At 33.8% G+C, this 19433-nt stretch overlaps 1 pseudogene; it reads left to right on the forward strand.

Annotated features, from left to right (window-relative positions):
- The first annotated feature begins 3294 nt into the window (after nt 1-3294).
- On the forward strand, nt 3295-8760 carry LOC115954719 (annotated as a pseudogene).
- Nucleotides 8761-19433: the final 10673 nt, after the last annotated feature.

The following is a 19433-nucleotide window of genomic DNA, read 5'->3' on the forward strand; positions in this document are numbered from 1 at the left end:
GGGGATCGAAAATTCATGAGAAAAAAACTGTCACAACAAGAACTGTACTGGTAATCAAATTCAAAGATTATAAACAAGAACTGATCTCCCTGAACTGTGAAGATGACGATTTTCTTTAAATTAAACCAGTCTAATTTTACTTTATTGTCATTTGGATCTACAATAATTGCTATCCAACTCATTAGAGCCTAGTTTTCCAACTCATTCTCTACAAATTCATTGTATTGGGCTCTTTGGACCTAGATCCTTTTACTTTTTGGGCTTAGGACTCAAATCGCGTCCTTACATCAGCAATTTGTAATTTTTTTTTTTAATAAAAAAAAGTTTGTATCTTTAGCATTACTCTGGAGTATTCACATCAAGGTTGCTAAAAAATATAACTTTTAGCAACTCAAAACACTACTTTATCTATTTTAACACCACACTTTAAAAAACACCCAACATCAATAATTTTATTTTAGCATTTAACATAATAAAATAATATATCCAACACAATAAACAACAACCACAACCACAACCATCAAATTTGCTTTGTTTAACTTTTGTGGAATAAAATATTATTTTTATTTTTATTTTTTTAAACTATAACATTTTTGTTGTAGCATGCATTTTCGTGGTTTTGTTGCTAAAATAGGTGTTTAGCATTTATCACAATTTGGTGTGAATGCTCAAATGTATGTAAAGGGTTTGTTTGGTTGGAGGGGTGGAAAAGTGGAAGGATAGAAAATGATGGGAGGATAGAAAGTATTTTAATTTCTCTCTCTCTTTTTTTTTTTTTTTGGTTGGGAGTGAAAAAGTGGAGAGATGGTGAGTTTATATAAATTTACTCATACGCCCTTATTAAAAAATAATGTCCAATTAAAAAAAAAGTGACAAACAACCAAAAAAAAAAAAAAAAAGAAATTACCCAATATATTAAAAAAAAAAAATCATGTCCAAAAAAAAAAAAATCATGTCTAGTTAAACAAAAAAAAGAAAAAAGAAAAAACAAAACAACTATCATACCCACAGCTTAGGAAATCAAAAAAGAAAAGAAAAAAAGAGGGCAACATCCAGGAAAGGAAAAGAAAAAAAAGGAACAAAAAGAAAATAAAAAAGGAAGTGGCAACAGCTTCCCAGGAAAGCACAAAGAAAAAAGAAAAAAAAATTGTCCATTAAGCAACCTTATTTTCTCTTTTCAAAAACTTTTTGGTGGGGTCAGGAAAAAAACACTTAAGCCCCACAATTTATTTTCTTTCCTCTCCACTTAACCAAACACATCCAAAAAAGTTTTTCTTTCCATTTTCTTTTCAAAGTTTTTCATTCACCCTATTTCATCTCCAAACAAACACACCCTAAAATCAAATATATCCATAGAAAAGTTGAATTGGGAGGACCTACTATGTACACAGTGGCCAATACATACCTATGAGAACATTTGTAGATTCAGGGGCGCAGCCAGAAATTTTTGGTTGGGGGGGGGGGGCGAGCTAATATTATTATATTGATTTGCAATTCAAGAAAAATACAAAGTATGACATATATACATATATACCTGCATTAGTTTTATAAAAAAAACATTAAATCTAACTAAAATTAGACTACATTTACAAGAAATAATATTTATAGAAATTAAATATAACAAAGTCACTATAAGCAACCATAAAATAAATAGCAGTTAAATTCAACCAAATTAGACTACTATGGTAAAAAATAAATTCAAAATCAATTTCATTCCTACTAATAGGTGAAAATAGCCAAATATCACGTTTTGGTAAAATTTGTGGCAAATTAGCACTGTTTCAGAAATATTTAGCAATCTACCACTTTTTAGTACTCGAATTTCACAAAATCGAGTTCTAAATAGTACTCGATTTCAGTGAACTTGAGTTTTTAAGTGAGTCGCCAGCATGGCACTGCTGACCTTGAATTTGATGGATTAGAAAAACAATGTAGTACTCGATATTGTAGAAATCGAGTACTTCTTTATAGTACTCGAGCTTAAGAAAGTCAAGTACCTTGTTTTTTTTTCTTTTTACTTTTCTTTGTACAAAAGTTTTACTTATTTCATCTTCAACTACTTGTGATCATTGTGTCCACCATGTTGGGTGCATCATAGCACCATGGGTTCAGCCCACACTTGATAAAACACCTCATTAAAGAGGTGGTTGGACAAGCCACAAAAGTTAGCCTATTTTCTTCTTGGGTAGTGACTTAGGTGTGTTGGACACGCTAAGGAGAAAAAGAAGAAAAGAAAGGGGATGATGCATTAAGGCTATTCGCCCTAAGGGGGAGTTGAAGGAAAAAGAAAGTGGCTAAAGCAAAGTCAAGGCAAGTGAGTTGCATTTATTATGATTTGATGTCAAGAGTGTGAAAGGAAGAAAAGAAGGAAAAGATGAAGTAATAAAAGGAGAGGCCATTCGGCCAGTGAGCAAGAAGTGAAGTCTTAGAGAAAGTGAGGACTAAGTGCAGTTTTGAATAACTGCGTGAGTGACTAAGCAAGCAACTCCAGTTACTTTGTGCTTAGCTAACTGCAACTCTACTTATTTGCACATGAACTTTTTCAAGTCCAGACACTGTACTTAGTTTGGTGGACGCAACGATTATAAGCAGTTGAAGATGAAATAAGTAAAAGTTTTGTACAACACAAAAAGTGGAAAAAGGAAAAAAAAAAAGTACTCGACTTTGTTAAACTCGAGTACTATAAAAAAGTACTTAATTTCCTTAATATCGAGTATCATATTATTTTTTTAATTACACAAATTCCAGGTTCTACGGACTCAAGTATTATTTAGAACTCGATTTTGTGAAACTCGAGTACTAAAAAAGTAATAAATTGCTAAATATTTCTAAAACAGTACTAATTTGCCACAAATTTTGTCAAAACGTGATATTTGGCTATTTTCGCCCCTACTACTCGTCTAATACTGTACCCTCATAGTCTCTCTACTCTCTAATGATAATTCCCACATCATACAACATAGGTCTTTGAATAGCTATGGAACATGGCCTCACTCCAGAAAAAAAAAATGTGGGATATGGCAGAGGGGAGGGGCCATGTATAACGTGCCTCCGCCCCTGCTGTAGATTGATAACCTCATAACCACCAATGGATTAAAAACGTACGTAGGTGAATAGTAAAAATACTGTAGCAAATTGTCGGTCACATTCAATTCTGCTGAGAGTATCTGTACATGTACTCTTCAACGTTACTGTTCATAACTACCGGTCAATGGTGTGGTGTCATATGCATGCGCATGCATTTGTTATAAAGTGGATACCTTTCCCAAAGAGCCTACCTCATTTCCAAAAAAATATTAAGAAGATTATCTTTGCTTGAGAGTTGAGATGTCTGCTGTACTTTGCGTGGTTTGTCCCAGATTGTATGCTCGTGATCACTCTTTGCCCAGAAATTATTGCACACAAAGGAGGTGTAGTAGTAATAAGTTGAGCTCTAAGCCTAGTTTTTCATCTGGGGTTTCTGCTTATTAAAGGGCAGTTGCAAACCTATCAAGGTCCTCGGAGGAGAGGGTGTATGAAGTGGTGCTAAAGCAAGCAGCTCTGGTGAGAGAGCATAGGAGAGAGAGTGAATTGGATCTGAAAAAACCAATTGAGAATGATGGTACCACTACCACTGATTGGAATCGTTTGAATGAAGCTTATGAAAGGTGTAGAGAGTTCTGTGCCGACCATGACAGCACATTTTACTTGGGTATATATACTTGCTCTTTCTGTACCTTAATATGTATTTCATTCTAGGGTTTAATTTGTTACATACAAACTATTTTACACATCCTCCAAAAAATAATTAAAATGCAACTTGAATCACTATTTTTAATTTGACAATCGTGGCTTTAAGTTGGGTTTGGATACAAATTATTGCCTGCGCATCTGCGTTTTCCTCTTTTGCCTTTTTTTTTTTTTTGTTACATGCGTTTCAGCTATAGGGGACAAAGCACTGTTCAAGTATTGTTTTATACTGTTCATGCATTGTTTATACACTATTTATGCACTGCTCATGAGACCCACAACCACTTTATTCAGAAAAAAATATTAAAACTGGGTCCCACGATACTATTTACATATTTAAAAATTATTTTGTTATAGTGTTTTCAATTTTCAGTTTTCAGCTGTATCCAAATGGACCCTTAAAGTCATTGTTCTTTTGTTTTTGGGCTGTGTGTTAAAACCGTGTAAATATATGTAATAAACACTATTTGTGATTGAAATCTAGTTTGTTTCTAAGAAAATAATTTCTACATTTTCTGATGATCGGGACATGGAAAGGGCAATGTTTTTAACTTATTTCAAGATCACAATCAAACATTTTCTAATGCTTTTAAACATAAGAAAACAAATAAGCTTTTCATTATTTTCCTTATAAAAAAAAGAGAGAGATTTTTTTAGATAACAATTTCCAGCACAACCATCTATTAAAAAAGATTGTTACTTTTAAATGGAAAATTATAAAATATTTTGAGAATGCATTAATTGCGTACTCATTATTTTACCTTTTTCTTTTTTTTCTTTTCTTTTTTTTTTTTTTTTTTTTTTTTTTTTGTGGTGAGAAACAATATAGATTCAACCACTTTTGTTGCCCCACTTGGTGACAAGCCTACATTACTCAGCCCAGCTCCTTCTTATTTGAATAATAGATTCCATATTGAATTTAATTACGGACTTAAGGTGCGTTTGGATATCGCTTATTTTTCTGAAAACTGAAAACAATAAAAAAAATAGTTTCCAATTACTGTTCACACTAAAAAAACACTGTTCATATGCCTATTTGCACTGTTCATGTCCCATGAACGGTGCAAGAGGCGCTGGTCCAAAAAAAAAAAACTAAAAACAATAAAAAAATAATTTTCGGTTATTGTTCACACTAAAAAATATTGTTCATATGCCTATTTGCATTGTTCATGCATGTCCCATGAACAGTACTGGTCCAAAAATAAAAACGTTGAAACGCATCAGCTAATCCAAACGCTCACTTACTAATATGTGAGAAGCTAGAATACACATTTATATATTATTGGAATATTTTATAATTAATTACTCTTTTTAAATATATATGTCAGTAATTATATATGTATATTCTATATTTTAATTATACTTCTTAAACAAAAAGATTTTGGATATTCTTAACCAAAAAAACTATGTCTTTGCACAATAATAATAATTTGATTTTGTTTTACTCTTTTCTGCAGGTTTAAAGACTATAGCATTAGATGTGAGAGATAAAATGCAAAATTTTAGAACTTTGTAGTTATTATTCTGATTGTCAATATATATATAATTCATTTAATTGTGATCCTTTTGCGATTCTGATAATTATATTAGTGCTTGATTGAAGGTTCACATTCTAAATTCTACCATATATATTAAAAATAAATAAATTCTAATGTTGTTCAACATATAATGGAATTATTAGGTGGTTTATCTATAATGCAAACTAAAAGAGAAAGAAAGTTTTTTCCCCTAGCTAAAAAAAAAAAGTTTTTAGTTTAACTGTATGTAAATAAATTTTTAAAATTTATATTTTTTTTTGTGGTATATTTATATTTTAACTAATTTTCAATAAATAAACTGATTAAATATATTCCTGTTTAGGAAGGTTAGACAAAGCAACCTATTACTTATTAAAAAAAAAAAAAAAAGAGAACAACGACAACAACCACCACCATTAGCATCATGCATTCTTATAGCTTGTTTGGATTTTTTTTTTTTTTTTTGGGTGGGGTGGGGGGGGGGGGGAGAGGGTGAGCAGAGATGATAAAAAATTAACCTAATTTTCAGCTAATTCTACTACTTTTTTCCTTTCTCTCCCTCAATTCAAACAAGCCATTAAGGTGGGGTTTGGATTCAAGTTGCGTTTTCTTGCGTTTAGTTTCCTGCGTTTTTTTTTTTTTTTTGGTACGTGTTTTCCCAACAGCGGCTACTGTTCATGCACTGTTTATGAATAGTAACCACAACTTTTGACCAAGTTTTCCTTGAACAATGCATCCATACATTGTTCATGGACCCACAAATTTCATTTTTCAGCAACTTTTTCATTAGAAATGGGTCCCACGACATTATTTACACATTTAAAAATTATTTTGCTACAGTGTTTTCAGTTTCAGCAAAATAAGTTCTATCCAAACATGTCCTAAGTCTTAACTTTTTCAATTTTCTACACAAAAAAAAAAAAAAAAATAAATAAATAAATCTTTCAGCTATGACTATGAGTACATTTTTTGAAATTAACTTATGGTCATTTTTAATTGATGCATTATAAATTACTTTTAAAATATAATTGGGGAAATACTGTTGAACTGAGCTTCTCATGTGCCATTTTCAGGTACATTACTCATGATGCCAGAATTGCGAAGAGCCTTTTGGGCGATTAGTGGTATTTGGCGGAGCCTATATCACCTGAGCTTCATGTTTTACTTTGCTCTGGCTACTGTTTAAATAACTAGTGCTTATATTACAGTAAATATTCTTTTATACTCACTCTATCATATAATATCCACAATTGTAGTAAACATTTTAAAAGACAAAAAATTGATGTCCACCTACCTTTAAAACATGAAAAGTGTGGAAAGCTGATGTACATATATTAAGACCAGAAATTCCTCTTATACACAGAGTCACGATTTCAGTTAAAAACCAATTTGTATATATGTACAATGTATGTGTAATAACCAACGCTCTAATAGCTAGAGTTGGATAATTAAAAGTGTTGATTGAAAGGATGGCATGTCTTCTTCTCTGTAGTGTGGTGCAGGAGAACTGACGAGCTTGTGGATGGGCCTAATGCTACATACACCACACCCAAGGATCTAGAAAGATGGGAGAAGAGATTAAATGATATTTTTGAAGGTCGTCCGTGTGATGTGTATGATGTTGCTCTATCTGATACTGCATCAAAGTACCCTATTCATATACAGGTATATTCCAAATGGCTTAAAGCACTCACATCACTAGATGTATAATAGAAAAAAAAAATGTAAAATTTACACGTTTTTGCCTAAAAATGTCAGTATATAGTTGTATAAATTTACAAGTTTGATATAATTACCGTATAAATCTAAATTGACATTATTCAATTTGTATTTAAGTTTTTAGTATTTCTTTACTTATGCATCTTGAAGATAGAGGAAGAGAGTTAATGGTAGTTGTTATGTGTAAAGAAATTAAACAATTAAAAAAGTCAAGAAAAATTATTATTTTAATAAAATATAGTGTAAAATAGATAATATAATGTGAATAGAACAACAATTTTTGCACCTGCAAATGCTCTAAACAAACTGGCATGCTTACTTGAATATTAGACAGCACATATTAGGTGCTAAGATTGACCAATTCACTGTAACTTGTTTCATTGGACAGCCTTTCAAAGACATGATAGAAGGAATGAAGTTAGACTTGACAAAATCAAGGTACGAGAACTTCGATGAGCTCTACCTTTACTGCTACCATGTTGCCGGCACTGTGGGGCTTATGAGTGTTCCAGTGATAGGGATAGCACCAAAATCAAAGGCTTCAATAGAGAGTGTTTACAATGCTGCATTAGCCCTTGGAATTGCTAATCAACTCACCAACATACTCAGAGACGTGGGAGAAGAGTAAGGTTCTTATAGCGCAGATATAAATCTTCCCATTTTCATATATATATAAATATATATATATATATATATATATACGTGTGTGTGTGTTTACTTTGTTATTAAGGTCGAGTTTAATTCTAAGTTAAATTTTTAGGTTTAAAGTTTAGCTTGCTAGTTTCCCAAATTAACTATATATATTGAATTGATTAAATAAATTAATTTATATATTACAATTTTTTACTTAAACCTTATATTTTATACCTTTGATAATGCATATTAGTCACCAAAACTACTAATTAATTAATTTACACTTCAATAGTAATGATTTAATCAAAATGAATATATAAGTTGTTCATCATGTTAATTGCATAAGATTATCTTTTAGTGTTCACAAACATATGAAATCGAACCTTTTTTTTAAGATTAATTCTTTGTATATTTGAGTTGAAGTCTATTTCATTATGTTAGTGACTGAGTTCAAACAATAGCCAAGAACCAAATTTAAGCTGCTCATGAATAATTTCATTAATTTTATAGCCTATAGGATATAGTTTAGAATAGTAAAATGTAATTTTTTCATAAATATTTTGGGGTCCTATATAGATTTTTATTTTATATTTTATATACAAAAACACTTGCACCTTCTACTTTTTAGTGCTAGCAGAGGAAGAATTTATCTCCCACAAGATGAACTAGCACAAGCTGGCCTGTCAGATGATGGCATATTTTGTGGGAAAGTGACCGATAAATGGCGTAGTTTCATGAAGGGCCAGATAAAGCGAGCTAGGATGTTCTATGATGGAGCCGAGAAGGGGGTTTCAGAGCTCAACTTAGCTAGTAGATGGGCAGTATGGTCATCGTTGTTGTTGTACCGACAGATCTTAGATGCCATTGAAGCTAATGATTACAACAACTTCACAAAGCGGGCTTATGTAGCAAAAGCAAAGAAATTAATATCACTTCCTGTTGCCTTGGGGAGAGCACTTAAGGGACCCTCAAAGTTGGCAAGTTAGTAATGAGATATGACCCTCGTACCTTGGCGTATTTTGAATTGGGCGTCAATGAACTAAACAGCTGGAGTTTGATTTGGGAAAATATTTATTATTGATCGTTTGTTTAGCAAATAAATCAAGCTTAAGTCCAAGTTTATTAAATAAGTCAAGCTCAAAAATAATGATATGTTCATGAATATGATGTTCGATATAATTACATGTATATATTATATTTTTATGTATACTTGTCTAAAAATATACTTATATAAACTTGAGATTCGACTATATAAATTTGTAAATAGGTTCATATGGTATCAAATTATTATTTGTAGTTTATTGATTATACAAATAGCTATGGTAAAAATTCTAGATTTGTGAAGGTGTAAAAAAAAAATGTTAGTCATGTTCATACTATATATCAAAAAAGAATAAGTTAATCATATAGCTCACAAACAAACTAGAGCTTGATCAACAAGTAAATAAACCAAACTTGAATAAGTAATTTTGTTTGGTATTTAGCTCGAGCTGATTAGCTTGTATTCAAAATAAAATTAAATGAGCAAACATGAGCATTTAGTGTTCATTTGGGATGCACTTATATGCCAGCTTATTGCATATTTTTCCTACTATTTGTAGTGCCCATGTGAGTCATCTACTTATTTTATTTTATTTTTGCTTATTTTTCCTATTATTTGTGGGTTTCAAGTGTGTCATATAATTATTTTATTTAATTTTTACTTTTTATCTACAATACTTTTAGCAAAAAGTTAGATAAATTGTTTCTAAATGGACACTTAATACTTGGTTCAACTTAACTCATTTTATGCTTGAAAAAAAATTTAGCAAAAACTTAGTATATATTTAAAATTTAATAACATTTGTTATCAAATTAATTAGAGTGCAATTAGAAGGACATTGGAACAAAGAAGTGTATGTTGTATGTAACAGATAAAATATATTTGGTTGACCGTCTAGTTTAGGTGACCATCTGTTCTTGGTTGGGAATTAGCCAACTACATGTTGTCCAATTCCACCATAAAGCATAAAATTCTAGACTTAAGGATATTTTGATTAATTAATTCTGCAGACTTGATTTCCACCTTCTGCAAGATATATTCATTTAATGTAAGACTATATTTGTGTCACAAGAAGTCATAGTCCATTTGGACAAGTAAACTTCCTAGTCGACCCCACTACAAACTTGTTGGTCCAAAATTCGTTCAATAACTCAATTAACATATTTTAATGAGCCATAAAAAAGGTTGGTCTGATTTCATAAAGGTGAGTATCAATTTTCATGCCATATATCTTTCTAGATTAGTTAGTACTAGTTTTGCTCCAATTTGCCTATCTTGGAAGGTGAACTAACCGATGTTTCTCCCTACAACCACATTTCATCAAATTCACGTAGTTCTCAAAATCCTTTAGAATTTGGCCTCTATAAATACACCTGTGTAAAAGTTTTCTTCAATTAACACCACTTGCCATTGCCTATACTAGAAGTGAACTAGCTCCTACCATTTAAACCATGGCTTTTTCTAAGCATTGTTTTCTTCTGTCTATGATCATAGCATTGTCACTCTCAAGCATCGATGTGAGCCTCGCGGCTCGTTCCCTTTTGCACACACCAGCCGCTCCACCCCCAGCATTAACACTGCCTATAATCCCATCTCTGCCAAAGGCCACATTGCCTCCTCTGCCATCAGTGCCCACACTGCCTAAAGCGACATTGCCACCACTGCCTAGCACTCCTTTGCCAACATTGCCGACTCAACCAACTCTGCCAAAGCCCACATTGCCACCACTTCCAAGCGCCCAAGTCCCACCTCAACCAACATTACCAAACACCACATTGCCACCTGTAAAATAACAAAGAGTAGAGAGAAACTGAAATTCTCATTAACTGAATGAATGGTACAAAATGAATTGATCAAATATAATTACTAACTAAGCTGCTTATATACAATCCCAAAAACAGAGCATTACTACAGGCGCTAAACTAATTAACCGTTTTTCAACTAATCAACCAATTACAATTTTATAGTTGGCTTCCTCTCTAACTAAACTCTGTGTTCCTTTCACATGTGTGTCCAGTGTGACTTCATTAATCAAAACCCTCTGTTTCAAGTCTCCTCTTGCTTCTGTCGTTCTGTTCTTCAGTCTTGCTTTTCTTCTATCGTTTTTAGTGTTGTTGCTTCTGTCGTTTGTAATGCTTCTGTCTTCAACACTCCCCCTCAAGTCCAGAGTATTAGGCTCTGTGACTTGAACTAAGGAAGCTATCTGTAATTGCTCAGATTGCTCCTTTAACAGCTTTGGTTGAAAAATGTCTTTCAATCCTAGTTTCTCTGTCAATCTCATAAAAATGAAAAACCCAAAGCTTTTGTGAAGATGTCTACAACCTGTGAATTTGTAGCAACATGGAAAGTCTTAATCATTCCCTCCAAAATTTTATCTCTCACTAAATGGCAGTCAACTTCTATATGCTTGGTTCTTTCATGAAAGACCGGATTTGCTGCTATATACAGTGCAGCTTGGTTATCACAAAACAGCATAGCTGGTCTTGAACGCTCAATCCTCAAGTCCTTCAACAATTGCAAAACCTAAGTGATTTCACAGGCTACACTTGCCATAGCTCTATACTCAGCTTCAGCTGAGGATCTGGACACAACTCCTTGTTTCTTTGATCTCCAAGAAATTAAGGAATCTCCTAAATATATTGCATAACCAGTGAGGGACCTCCTTGTGTCTGGGCATCCAGCCCAATCCGCATCACAGAAGGCCTTGATATGCAACTCTGTGTTGCTTAGGAAGAATATGCCTTTACCTGGTGACCCTTTAATGAATTGTAGCACCCTGTGAGCTGCCTGCAAGTGTGGTTCCCTTGGCTGTGAGACAAACTGACTCAACCTATGCACTGCATAAGTCAAGTCAGGTCTTGTCAAGGTAAGGTATAAGAGTCGTCCAATTAATCTTCTATACTGACCTGGTTCTTCCAACCGCTTGCTTTCATATTTGGACAATTTCAAGTTTTGTTCCATGGGAAACTTAACAGGTTTGATGCTCCCCCTTGTTGTGAAAGCCAGGTGGTAAACACATGTAAACATCCTTAAGCAACTCCCCATGAAGAAAAACATTATTTACATCCATTTGATGAAGAGACCACTCTTTCATAGCAGCTAATGACAAAACAATCCGAACTGAAACTGATTTTGCAACTGGAGAGAAAGTTTCTGAGTAGTCCAGCCTATGCTTTTGAGTGAAACCCTTAGCAACAAGCCTAGGTTTGTACCTCTCAATAGTACCATCAGGTAAGTATTTAACTCTATAAACCCACTTACAGCCAATGGCTGACTTACCAGGAGACAAAGGGGTTAAAGTCCAAGTATCATTCACCTCTAAAGCTTTAATTTCTTTGTCCATGGCAGCTCTCCACTCAGGAAATTGCACTGCCTGCTGAAAAGAGACAGGCTCGGATGGAGTGGAAGAAACAGCCATGAAAAAAGAATGAAAGGTAGGTCCAAGATGTGAGTAACTCAAATGATCTGAAAGAGCATAAGGCAGACTTGAATTGGGTTTGGTACAGGCAAAGTTACAAGAGTAATCAGACAAGTATGAAGGAGGTTTGTGGGACCTAGTGGACCTTCTAAGGGGAACAATGGAACCAGAAGGACAAGGAAGAGGATCACAAGACTGGGAAGAAGTAGGAACATCAGAACCAATGGAATCAATAGAAACAGGTTCCACAAAAACAAAACTAGGGTCAGGGATAGGAATTGAAGTAGAATGAGGAAGGGAGGAAGAGCAAGGAACAAGGACATAATCAACATAATCTATGGTGGTATGAGGGAAAACAAAATCATCCAAATAAGAAATAGAGGGTTGAGAACATTCAACATAAGGAAAGATAGTTTCATAAAAGATAATATCTCTGGAAATATAAACTAAATTGGATTCAATATCAAGAACCTTGTAACCTTTAATGCCATGAGGATAACCAAGAAACACACATTTTCTTGCCCTAGGTGCAAACTTGTGCCTATTGTGAGATAAAGTAGAAATGAAACACAAGCAGCCAAAAGTCCTTAAATGGTGATAAGATGGAGAAGAATTGAAAATCATTTCATAGGGACTCTTATTGCCTAATGCTTTAGAAGGAGTTCTATTGATGAGATGAACAGCAGTCAAGATGCAGTCACCCCAAAAACATAAAGGAATGTGAGATTGAAACTTCAAAGCTCTTGCAACATTGAGGATGTGCTAATGCTTTCTTTCAGCAATACCATTTTGCTAAGGAATATCAACACAGGAAAGTTGATGCAAAATGCCATTAGAATGAAAAAATTGTTTCAAGAAAAACTTAGTACCATTGTCACTTCGAATGGTTTTGATCTTGCTATCAAATTGAGTTGAAACCATTGATGCAAATTTAGGAAATAGAAATTGAGTTTCAGATTTATTTTTAAGTAAGTTAACCCATGTGCATCTAGTAAAATCATCTACAATAGTCAAAAAATATTTGTAACCATCAATGGTATTAACAGAAAAGGGACCCCATAGGTCATAATGAATCAATTCAAAAGGCTTAGTGGTTACATGAGAGCTGGAGGGAAAAGAAAGCCTTTTTTGCTTTGAAAAATGGCATACATCACAGCAAGTAGCCTTATTTTGAACTTCAATATCTACAAAGTGCTTCAACAATTGAAGTTTTGACAAAGAAAGGTGTCCTAACCTAGAATGCCACAAATCTGAAGAAGAAATGTGACTGACATTAGTGGCAAGAGCAGCTGATCTTGATGGAGGAACAGAAGCTTGAAGCAAATATAGACAACTGCTTTGCTTACCCAAACCAATCATGCTCCATTGAGCAAGGTCCTAGATGAAACACCAATCACCGATAAATCACCACAAAAAACGCGGGCTATAGCCGCGTTTTTTTTAGCCGCGTTTACAAAAAAACGCGGCTATAGGGTATCTATAGCCGCGTTTCTAAGAAACGCGGCTAAGCCATAAGCTATAGCCGCGTTTTCTAAAAACACAGCTATAACTTACCTATAGCTGTGTTTTTCAAACGTGGCTATAGGTTTGATCGAATAATTTTGAATTTGAGGGTGATCTATAGCTGCGTTTTATAAAAACGCCACTATAGCTAACTTAAAACGCAGCTAAAGATAAGCTGTAGCCGCGTTTTAAAAAACGCATCTATAGGTCCAACCGAATAATTTTTTAAGGTGGACTTATAGCCGCGTTTTCGTGTTTTAAAAAGCGGCTAAAGGTTACCTACAGTCGCGTTTTTCAAAAACGCAGCTATAGGTAACCTGTAGTTGTGTTTTTGTGATTTAAAAACGCGGCTATAGGTCACCTTTAGCTGCGTTTTAAAACCCGAAAAATGCAGCTACATGTTACCTATAGCCGCGTTTTTAAATGCAGCTACATGTTACCTATAGCCGCGTTTTATAAAAACGCGGCTATAGGTCTGTATAAATTTTTTAAAGGTTGACCTATAGCTGCGTTTTTCAGGTAACCTGTAGCTGTGTTTTTTCTTCTTAAAAACGCCGCTATAGGTAGCGCTTAAAAAAAAAAAAAAATTCCTGAAGCTTTCCACGTACACCACCTTTCCCACCTACACCCCCACTTTCCCACCTACCCCCACATACTCACTTTTCTTTCTTTTCCCTTTCTTTCTTCATTCTTCAGGTGCTTCGTTCTTTCTTTCCTTTTTTTTTTTTTTTTTTTTTTTTTTTTTTTTTTTCTTTCTTCCTTCTTCACATCTGGGTAAGTCTTTCTTCTTCTTTTCTTTTTTTTTTTTTCTTCCTTCTTCACATCCAAGTAACTCTTTTCTTTTTCTCTTTTCTTTTTTTTCTTTCTTCCTTCACATCTAGGTACCTTTTTTTTTTTTTTGTTCCTTTTTCTTTCTTCCTTCTTCACAGGTTTGTGTTCTTTTGTGTTTATGAGCTTGTGCTTTTGTTTTCTTGAATGGAATTAGTGTTAGATTTGGTTGGTTTTGTTGAATGAGAGGAGATTCATGGGTTTGTGTTATATTTTGGAGCACGTTTTGTTTGATTTTGAATTTTTTGGTTGTGTTTGTATTGTGAGTATGTTGTGTTTGTATTGTGAGTATGTTGTGTTTGATTTTTAATTTTCTGGGTTTGTGTTTGATTTTGAATTTTTTGGGTTTATGTTTGGTTTTTAATTTTCTGGGTGCATGTGTTTGTATTGTGAGTATATTGTGTTTGATTTAAAATTTTCTGGGTGTGTTTGTATTGTGAATATGTTGTTTTTGATTTTGAATTTTCTGGATTTTTATTTGATTTTGAATTTTTTGTATTTGTGTTTAATTTTGAATTTTTTATATTTGAATTTTCAATTTTGAATTTTCTGGGGAAAAAAAAAACCTAGAATTTTTTTTTTTTTTTTTTTTTAAACCTATAGCTGCGTTTGCAGACGCGGCTTAAAGCTGGTCTGTAGCCACGTTTTCTAAAAACACGGCTATAGGCTTTGAGCTGCGGTCTTATAACGCGGCCATAGGAAACGCAGCTCAAAGCCTATAGCCGCGTTTTTGGGGTCTTAAGTTGCGTTTTTCAAACGCAGTTTTAGACCGGTTTTTTTGTAGTGAATATAAGGCAACAAAATTTATACTGAGTGAGTTGCTAACTGAAATTAGATTGAAATTAAAGGATGGAACACACAATACATCTGTGAGTGTAAGTGTAGGAGAAATTTGCACAGCGCCAATGTGTGTTACTACAACCTTTTCCCCATTTGGCAAATAGACACGAGAATGGACTATAGAAGTGATTGTGGTTAATTGTGATACTAAGTGCACCATGTGATTAGTAGCCCCAGTGTCAAGAATCCAAGAATTAGAATTAAAACAATGTCTATCAATGACTTGGGCTGAAAAAATAGAATGAGACAAATTGGGGGCAATCCAAAAGGGATTACCTGAGAAATTGGAAGAAGATGATGAAGCTGAAGCAGCTATAGGAAATGAATTAGCTGTAGTAAGAGGAAGAGCAAGTGCCATCACTGAAGCAACCTGTGAAGCAGTCTGAGTACTAATGCCATTTGGAGTACCAAAACTTGAATTGGATGCAATATGAGCCTTTAGAAAATTGAGAAGCTGTTCACATTGAACTTGAGAAATTGGGCATTGAGGCTGAGTGGTCTGTTGACAATTTCGAAGACCAAAACCACCAAGAAAACCTCCAAAATTTGGCTGTGAAACTCCAAAAGGAGTCTGAAGACCAATGTTGAACTGATTAGCATCACAAGGTTGAACATTAGGAAGACCATCAAAACCAAAACTTCCTGTGATTTGATTAGCTATAGCGTTATTTCCACCTTTTGGCTTATACCCTAGAGGATATCCATGAAGTTTGTAGCACTTATCTGCTATGTGACCAGTGAAGCCACAATAAGTGCAAACTGGTCTCTCCTTCTTGAAGTTACCTCCTTTACCTCCATTATTCTGAGCATGACCTTGATTAACAGCATGACCTTGATTACCTTGAAATGACTTACTACCATTCACATGCATAGCAACAGGATCTAATTGCTGAACCACATTAACAGTGTTGCCAATGTTTCTCCTTTTCTCTTCTTGTAAAACCAATGAGCACACCTTGCTAAGAAAGGGAAAGGGCTCAATAAGCAAGATTTGCCCAATCAAGGTCCCATAACTGTCATTCAAGCCCATTAAAAATTGAAAAACATGTTCTTTATGCTATGCATCTAGCTGAGACGACTTAGAACCACAAACACAAGCACAATTGCACACTGTGAAAGGTTGATTATTCACAAACTCATCCCATAGAGTCTTGAATTTGGTAAAGTAAGAACTCACCGAGAGTGATCCTTGAACCAAATGTGAAATCTCCTTTTGAAGCTCAAACAGTCTTGGAGTGTTGTCCTGAGATGACCTATTCTTGAGATCAATCCACAAATCTCTTGCTGAATTGATGTACATAACACTAGTCTTAAGATCAAGACTGAGTAAATTGGTCAGCCATGATAGGATTGTAGTGTTGCACCTATTCTAGGAATTGAAAAAAGGTGAGGTTGGATCTGGTTCTGAAATTGAACCATTGACAAATCCAAACTTATTTCTGGAACTCAGAGCCAAAAACACAGATCTCGCCTAGGTCATGTAGTTCTCAGGACCAACGAGAGGCTGAGATGTAAGAATCAAACCAGGATTTTCATTCACTAGTAAGAAAAATGGGTTATTAACAGATTCATCTGCCATAGCTGCACTTCCAGTTGGTGCAGACGAAGAAGAAGGTGCACTTGATGAGTCTGAAGCCATGAGAGACCAAGAAAATGAAGAAAATCAAGAGAAAATTTTTGTTTGGCAAGAGAGAAAATGTGCTCTGATACCATGTAAAATAACAAAGAGTAGAGAGAAGCTGAAATTCTCATTAACTGAATGAATGGTACAAAATGAATTGATCAAATATAATTACTAACTAAGTAGCTTATATACAATCCCAAAAACAGAGCATTACTCCAGGCGCTAAACTAATTAACCACTTTTCAACTTATCAACCAATTACAATTTTACAGCTGGCTTCCTCTCTAACTAAACTCTGTGTTCTTTTCACACGTGTGTCTTGTGTGACTTCATTAATCAAAACGCTCTGTTTCAAGTCTCCTCTTGCTTCTGTCGTTCTGTTCTTCAGTCTTGCTTTTCTTCTGTTGTTTTTAGTGTTGTTGCTTCTGTTGTTTGTAATGCTTCTATCTTCAACACCACCATTGCCTACCAACCCATTGCCAACACTGCCAAATCAACCAACTCTTCCAAAGTCCACACTGCCACCATTGCCAAGCACCCAGGTCCCAACATTGCCAACCATGCCCACAGTTCCCAAGGTGACACTACCTCCTCTCCCAGCTAATCCACTGCCCACCATCCCAACCACAATTCCTTCCATCCCGACCATTCCGACCACAATCCCAACAATTCCTTTCCTCTCCCCACCTCCATCAAAGTGAAGCACTATTAAGCTAGTCCTTGAGAGTTGAGATGCAACATCTCCATCCTTCTTTCTTTTAGCTTTGCTTGGATGATTCTTTGCACCAGTACTGTTTTACTTTTTGTATACATTAGAATGTATCTGGGTTCTCTTTCTTAGTCTTGTTTACAGGCTTGTTAGTTTATGAGATTTAGATGAAGTTTTATATGTGCCATTATAGGGGTCGTGGATATTTGAGTTTTAGTATTCTTGTAATGGTTCTTGTGGTTATGAATATGATTTCTTATCATTTATGTTAGTGAGGAGCTTTTCTTCGAAATGGCTTCTATCAGATCTTTACTCTCATGGTTGAAAATTTTATATCAAGAAAAGGGATGACTACATAAACTAATCTCATAAATCTAAAAGAAACAATTAATACCAAGAATTTTGTAGCTTAATTGACATTTCCAATTAATGAAGATGTTAAGGGTATAAGTTCTCTCTTTCAATTATCAAATTATTAAAGGAGAAGAAGAAGAAGCAATCAATGGGTGAACACATACACACACAGAAAGAGGAAAAAAGAAAATTAAAAAAAAAAAAATCTATATATAAGGGTGCAAAATCTCTCATCCAATGCAATGATCCATAAGACGATTTTGAATACATTGTTGAGATTTGATTTGAGACTTTGAGTAACTGAGTTCAAGAACAAGAACACAACAATGGTAAAAATACACCATACTTATAGGAATGCTATCATCATTACATTGTTAAGTTAACAAATAAAGGCTAGAAGTCTTGTTGCTTAACTGTTTAATTGACACCTCTTGTTATATCCATGACATTCATGGTTCAAATCTCCATTTTTGATTGTAACTATCTAATTTTTGAAAATAAATAAAGGATAAAGAGTATAAAGAGAGTGCAAATCATGGATCTCATGTTCAATTGCATTAGACCCATCATGATAATGACATATTTTTACTTTTGGATATGTACGTAATCATTCCAATGGATCTATTGCATTGGATCTAAGGCATGTGTTGTACCTAAGACAAGTCCATAAGGAGAAACATTTTTTTCATAAACAATTCGTATTTTGAACAAGGCAATATTAATTGACTCATCACAATTCACAGTACGAAAGCAAGAAAGAGTGTTGTGACATCTTTTGTGAAATTTTCGCTACCTTCATACTTCAAAATTTTCGTTTTGTGAACTATTCTCTATTCACCACAATGTCAATCATACCCTTGTGTTTTTTTTTTTTTTTTTTTTTTTTTTTTTTTTTTTTTTTTTTTTTTTTGTGTTTCTCACCTTGTCTTACACATATAAATAAAGGTCTCAATCATGCATTCCCTAGTCCCAACACATAGTACAAGCGCATCCCACATGTGGCCACAATGGTCATATTAATTAATTCATAAAGGTGACGCATTATAAATATATTTGTGTATTTGATTGCACGAAGCAAAAATAGATAAGATTTTTCAGGAAAATTACAAATAAAAAAATTGAGAGATAAGATTTGATGAACTAACTAAATCTATTATCCATGTTGATTCTCAAAAAAAAAAAAAAAAAAAAAAACTATTATCGCTGTTGGCAGTTAGAATTTAAAAGATATAAAATGAATTTTTGATTTAAATAAGAGAAATGCTAACAAGTACCCTTAGGGCACTGGTTAAGAATCCAGTTAAAAAGAGTTTTTATGAGAAAAGAAAAAAAAACAATTTATATTTTGACAGCTGTTTTTATTTCTCATAAAAGTGTTGTCAAAATTTTTCTAAAATAGATTGTTAACGAGTGCCCTTAGGACACTCGTTAGTATGACCCTTTAAATAATGTCAATAATGACTCTGAATAAATTAAAGGAAAAATTTTCTTTTTCTTTTTTTTATTTATTTATTTTT

This window comes from Quercus lobata, chromosome 8 (genome assembly GCF_001633185.2).
Source record: "Quercus lobata isolate SW786 chromosome 8, ValleyOak3.0 Primary Assembly, whole genome shotgun sequence".
In the NCBI taxonomy this organism is placed as follows: Eukaryota; Viridiplantae; Streptophyta; class Magnoliopsida; order Fagales; family Fagaceae; genus Quercus; species Quercus lobata.